Source organism: Dromiciops gliroides, chromosome 3 (assembly GCF_019393635.1).
Source record: "Dromiciops gliroides isolate mDroGli1 chromosome 3, mDroGli1.pri, whole genome shotgun sequence".
Classification (NCBI taxonomy): Eukaryota; Metazoa; Chordata; class Mammalia; order Microbiotheria; family Microbiotheriidae; genus Dromiciops; species Dromiciops gliroides.
Genome location: NC_057863.1, coordinates 227,024,652 through 227,031,636, shown reverse-complemented (window position 1 = coordinate 227,031,636; position 6,985 = coordinate 227,024,652).

Genomic DNA, 6,985 nt, shown 5'->3' with positions numbered 1-6,985 from the left:
AAAGCCCTTTCACTGATACAGCACTTTTTTCTTTTTTACCAAAAGAAAACAACAACAGAAAATATCTACTCCCAATTTTCACTTTCCTGAGTTCAAATCAGGACTCAGAGACTTACTAGTTGTGTCAACCTGGGCAAGTCACTTAACCCTATTTACCTCAGTTTCCTCTCCTGGGAGATGAGCTCAAGAATGAAATAGTAAACTTCTCCACTATTTTCCCCAAGCAAAACCCAAATGGAGGCACAGAGTGTTGGGAATGACTAAAAAATTACTGAAAAATCTTCCATTTTTCTTATAGAGTGTTATAAGCAACATTTTATTTTCTGGCTAATCTACTGATATCTACTTGATCCATACTACAGTAAAACATAAGTATTCAGAGTAATCCTTTACATCATTCATTATGGAAATAGAAAGGTAAAACTAGAAACTCTGATATTAGTAATTTTGCCCACCAGATTGGATATAGCATAGGGCAACAATAAGATTTACTTCATCTGCTATGATAATTTCTACTACTTTGAGATTAGGATATCCTTTGGTTGTCCCATTGAATGGAGGGTTCTTGTTAAGAATTCAACAATTGGAGAGTCCCTGGAATGAAATATTCATTTGCCAGGGGATTTCCTACAAGTCTGTCAACTTCAAAACTTTCTCAAGATTTTTCTTGCATTTAATCGAATATCCCTAACATATCATTGAATGAGAAAACTGCTCCAGTGACTGTATTTGTTATGAAATCTACAAATATGAATGTAATTTTAATCAATTCCTCAGAGTTATTACCATGGTAGATCCCAGCCTTTTCCATGTTTTCTGTGGAATAGAAAGGGAAACATGTCAATGTAAATCAAATGATTAAAATTTTGAATATGTCATAATGTTATTTCTAAGACGCCCACATGTTATTTCTGTCACTTCGTGAAGGGCCTTCACAGAGGAATCCAATTCGTTGTGGGAAAGTCAGTCTATATCACTAAGTATTTCAAATTTCTGAACCCAAGTAATATATTTCACTTCCCTCTAGCCAATTCTTTGACTTTGAAACTTTTAAGCAGTGTGTGATTGTTTTCTTTGAAGATATTTAAAAGGGTTTCTTAAATGTGGACATACAGTGAATACAATATGATCCCATTTTTGTTGAGGGTTCTTGTGAGTCTTTGTAGCCTGGATTTATAAATCATTCTCAATATAGTCTAATTTTTTAAGATAACCTTCTTAAGAAGGTATTAGTGGGGTGCAGCTAGGTGGTATAGTGGATAAAGCACCGGCCCTGGATTCAGGAGTACCTGAGTTCAAATCTGGCCTCAGACACTTGACACTTACTAGCTGTGTGACCCTGGGCAAGTCACTTAACCCCCATTGCCCCACAAAAAATAAGATATTGGTGGTTAATCTTATTGCAAAGGAATTCCCAGTAGATAGAGATATATCCTATATTTTCAGTTTCTTTTGGGTCAGGTGCTGGTTCAGGAGCTTAATTCAAATAGTTCAGGAGCCCAACTGTCCCCAAAGCCTTCCATAGCAACACACAATTTGCCCAATCAGCAATATGCCTAATGAATACTCCCTTTGAATTCAAAGGATTTTGGAAATAACCCTCTCCAGAGCAATGAAATTGCATGGAATGACCTATAATAGTTAAAGGCTTTTAACTAATCAAAATGGACACAGATGCCCATTGATTCCAAACATTTCAAAATGGGTTGCCATGGAAATTTTCTGTTATTGTAACCTTAACTGCATTGCCCAGTAAGTTTTCAAGGCTAATTGCATATTGGATTTTTCCATTTTTCTTCACAATGATTTATTTTCAAGTAATATTTTCTTTCAGATAATTTTTGTTGTGAGAAACATTTAAAGGCATATTAAAAACTGTATTCCGGGGGCAGCTAGGTGGCGCAGTGGATAGAGCACCAGCCCTGGATTCAGGAGGACCTGAGTTCAAATCTGGCCTCAGACACTTGACACTAGCTGTGTGACCCTGGGCAAGTCACTTAACCCCAATTGCCTCACTTAAAAAAAAAAACTGTATTCCAAATTAAATGTAGTGAAGATATGGGCTACCACACAGAACAGAGACCTTATCATGCCTGGTGATCACCTGAAATTCCCTGAGCAATAATTCCCTCAGTGAAGTCATATTTTTCATCTGTCTGGGCATACTTTCCAATTTCAACTTCTTATAATTTCTTGGAAATAGAAAATCTCTTAAACCTCACCATCCTTTGTAAGGAAAATCTCAAATTCTGACATATTGTTGCAGATATGTTCACATTTTGACATCCTACTTCCTTCCTAGACAGCAAGGGGCCTGCTCGATCTTGGGGAGGTGTCCACATCATGGTTTCTATTCTTGTCCATTTTAACTAAGCTGAGCTCCTGACTCGATACTATCTTGCTAAAAACCTAGACTTGGAAAGCCCTGGGCTGTACCTTTGACTTAGAGCAATTCCAGTTCTGCATTAATTATTTTCAAAGCTACTAAAGATCTTTATTTTTCACTTTAAAAAGCTAAGGACCTGTGGGTAGGAATGAAACTTGAGATTTGGCTGGACCACCTTCCTAAAACCATGCCTTTGCCCATCATCATTCAGATAACTTGATTTCTTGTTTACAATGCTCTCTGTCACTTGCCTTTTTGGTGGATAATACCTACAAATATGTCAACACACCTGTAGGGGCCAAATTTCATATGGGGAGTGTTTAGTGGGTGGCTCACCATAATATTGCAGTTCAGAAAATGATGAGGGACATCTAGGTCCAAAGATTCCCCCCTTCTGAACTGCCTTTTTAGTTATCTCTCCCAGGCCAACAAGAAAGGCATTTAACATCTCATTTCCACAAAGAAATCAGGTTTTATTGATGGGAATAAAATACATGGCAAAGGTAAAATTAATTAAGCTAATGACAAGGGAAGAGGGAAAGAGAAAACATAAATAAGCTCCCTGGCTCTACCAAAGACCAACATAATCCCCAAACTTGCTTCCAGCTCAGATAATTCAAAGAGCTGGGCCTGTTTTTATTAACTCACCACCTGGGGTGCATAGGTTCAATAGGAAACAGCTGTGCAGCCTCTCAACAGTCTGCTCCCAGAAGCTCACTGACAAGAAAAGACCAGCTCCCCTCAGTGAGCATTCCCTTTTCTACTTTTACTCTCCCTCTCCCTAAAGGGAGGTCCTTCAAGCTGGACATCTGAGAGTGTTTCCCCTGCTGACATCAGCAGAATATGTCACTCAGGGCAAGCCAGATGTGGCCCATATTTAATCATCCCTAGCTGTTTTCCCAAAAAGTACTAGATCATTCAGATGGGACCCCTGTGCATCTGCCAAATTCCATTATTTTCTCATATTTCCCCCTTTATTTTTTTGAGGAACGCGGAGTGTTTTCTTGATGAAACAGTAAAATTGAGAGAATATAATACCCTATGCTGACAAACAATATGTTAATAACAATATAGGAAAGGGAGAAAGGGGAAATTTTGTTCAGATGGGCTGTCCCTCATGGACCTGTGCTTTGACAGTGTCTACAGAGGGAGGGCCTCTGCAGAGAATACATATTACAGAGGGTCTATATAATAACAGAAGGAAAAAAAAATGTTCATTTTAAGTCTTTGAAATCTTGTCTGCTTTGTGTGTTGAGATGTCATCAGGGAAAGTGGACTCTGCTTTGGACCCTGGTTGTCTCTGGATTCTTCTTTAGCTGTTGAACTGCTGGATTTTCACTAATCCTTAGTATAGCATTGTCAATGATCAAATTAAACAGTGAGAGTTCTTCAAAATAGAACTCATATTTAAACTTGATAGATACAGCATATTACATTCCCCCCCCCCCTACTTTGGAGGATACTTGTACCCATATGCAATACAGATTTGAGGCAGTTATGCAATCTTTAACACTTGTGATGTTTAGAATCTAAATTGTGGTCTCCTTAAATCACAAACTTCAGCACCAGTCTTTAGGCATTAAACATTTATTAAAGCACAGAGGTATTCACAAGGAGTTAAGAAAAAGAAGTCCTACCAAGCCTAGAGTTCCAGCCTGGTTGGGTTCTTCTTGAAGTCCTCCTCCACTAGCCTGCTTTAATCAGGAACTCCCTAGCAAGCTGTTTGTGGAAGCTTTTTTTAGATCTGGAACAGAGGCGGTCCTTACACCCTGCTTCAAGGTGATTGGTTGGCGTCATCCAAATCCATTGTCTTTGAAGGTGTTCTCAAGTTGAGTTCACAGTCTAGTTTCTGAGAACAATACCTTCTTAAAGGATAGCCAGGTGTGATTACAATCCAATTAACTTGAAGTTGGCTTAGTCAGCAGTCAATCACTCTCACTTGATTCAATCAGTATAGATTAATCTCCAGGTGGGTCTTTGAGTGTCTGCTAAATCCCATTATTTCATCACACACTCCTTACCACCATTTGTCTGGATCAAGGTGAAATTTAGTAATGTGTCTGTGATGACACCTGAAAATGTTATGAAAAGGTTACCATACCAAATCTCATGGTTCCAAGACATCCAGTAATTGGGCTAGGTCCCAGGAATATGGATTCTGGCCACACAATCAGACTGAGTGAAAGAAAAAAATAAAAAACCAAGTTAAGTTAAACCAGGTGCATGTGTTGGACCTTCTATGACACCAGGCCATTTTTGGTGGGAGAAAGGAAGAAACTGGAATATGTCCAGCAATTGTGGTCTACGTAGAAGCTATCATAAGCAAACTATGGACTTCCTGAATATATTTGGCTGTTCTCTCACTGATGATGAGTGAGATGAGGAGAAACAAAAGAACATTGTACACAGTATCATCAACATTGTGTGTTGACCTACTGTGATGGACTATATTCTTCTCACCAATGCAATGGTACAGAAGGGTTCCAGGGAACTCATGATGGAGGAAGATCTCCAAATCCAGGAAAAAAAAAAAGAACCGTGGCGTATAGATGCTGAATGAACCACCATACTATTTCTTTTGTTTTTGGTGCTGTTGTTTTTCTGTTTTAAGGTTTTTCCTCATTGCTCTGATTTTTCTCTTATAACATGACTAATGCAGAAATATGTTTAATGTTTTATATATATATATATATATATATATATATATATATATCACCTATATCAGATTACCTGCTGTTGGGGGGAAGGGTGGAGGGAGGGGAGGGAGGGAGAAAAAGCTGAAATTGGAAAGCTTGTATAAACAAAAGTTGAGAACTATCTTTACATGTAACGGAAAAATAAATTAATTAATTAAAAAAAAAAACTGCCTACCTGAAAGCCTTGCCCTCAGAGGACATGCTCTCTGAATTCTGACTTCAGCACTTTCTGCTCATGGACCACCCTCAAATCCAGAAAACCAATAGATTTGAAGGATGCTAGCCAATTAGCTAGGAGCAGAGTTTGTTCCTGGGGCAGAGTTTGTTTCTGGACCTTGGAGGGGAATGGGGAGAGGGGGATGTTCCCTGCAGAGGTCACCTGAGGCCAATGAACAGAGTCCATTCAATGGCTCTAAGAGAGGGCCCATGGTCAGGGACTTCTTCCTATCTGACCCTGCTGCAGTTGGGGAAACTGATCCTAGTTGGGGACGAAAATGCCTCCAATCCCAGGCGGCCCAGACCCTGTGTCTGCGTATCTGGGGGCTCCAGGTGTGGGTCAGGAAGCCCGGTGGTGGGGCAGGGCACGTGGGGTCCCCTCTGCCAGGGTCAAGGCCTGGAGGGAGGGTGGTGGGGGTGATGAGGCACCCTGGTGCGCCTGTGCCCTTGTAGTCTCCTGGGCCTTCAGCACAAAATGCAGACTGCGCATGCGCCCAGCGAGGAGCACAGGGCCAGGCCCGGACTTTGGGCACCAGGTTCTTAGGCCTGCAGCAGGAGCAGCAGGAGAAGCAGGAGCAGGTGGGCCAGGAGGCCTTACTCCCACTTCAGTGGGCCCCGCCCTCCCGGAAGCCTTCCCACTCATTGGCCAGTGGCCCCAGACGCCCCGCCCCCAAAGGTCACGTGACAACGGGGCTCTGGAGCTCACTCTCCCTAAAGTCATCTGAGAGGTGCCCAAGGACCACCAGGTTGTTCTCCAAAGCCCAGCCGCTCTCACACACATTTTCTGTTTGGGGGAGCCGGGCCAGGGCAGGAGGCCAGGCCGTCCCAGAGCCTTCTGGACTCTGCCCAGAGAGCCATAGCAGCTTGCTCCTGCCCAGCAGCCCGCGGGGCAGCAAGGAGCACCCACTGTCAGCCCCAGTGAGGAGAAAGGGCATCCAGGTGGTTGAGGGAGCTGCTGCCTGAGGTCCCCCCCTGCCCCTCAATCAGAAAGGACTTGGTGCTACCTGAGAAATGGGGAAGGGGTACCAAGCCCAGGTACAGATGGAGGGAAAGGTTTGGGGATTGAAGAGGGACTTGTCTGGTCATGTGAGAATAACTTTGAGGTCCATGGGCCTGAAGATGGAGAGAGAGTCAGGACAAAGTTTGGCTGCTTTCCATGTGATCAATGACACTAGGGATGACAAAAAGTCCAGGGTCACTGGTATCTGCCAGTGCCTGGCATCCTATGGCATGAGGACCCATCTTCCCAACACCTGATGTCTCTCTTCTGGAATTGGACCAGAGCCATCACTGGGCAATGCCTCCACTTGTGCATGAATTGGATTTAACAGAGGCAGAGCTGAGCCCAGTAGTCAGACTCACTCTCTCTTCCAGGGTCAGCTAAGCCCTGTGAAAGTCAAGACTGGCCATGGCCTGGGTGGCAGTGCTGTCTTGGATGGCTGACCCAGTTCTAAGTGTTCCACGCTTCCCACCTTAGCTGACTTTATGTCTGCTGCAACAATTGGTTCTCATGCCCCCATTCCCTGGGGAATGTCTTCAGATGCTTGGGATAGACATCTCCGAACTCACCATTGGGTTTGAGGCCTGCTGGTTACTTACCCTCAACCTGATTTCATCCCTCTGCTCAGAAGGGTATACTGGGCTGTGGCTGCTGTCCATGCTGCAACTCCTTGGAACCACAGGGCAG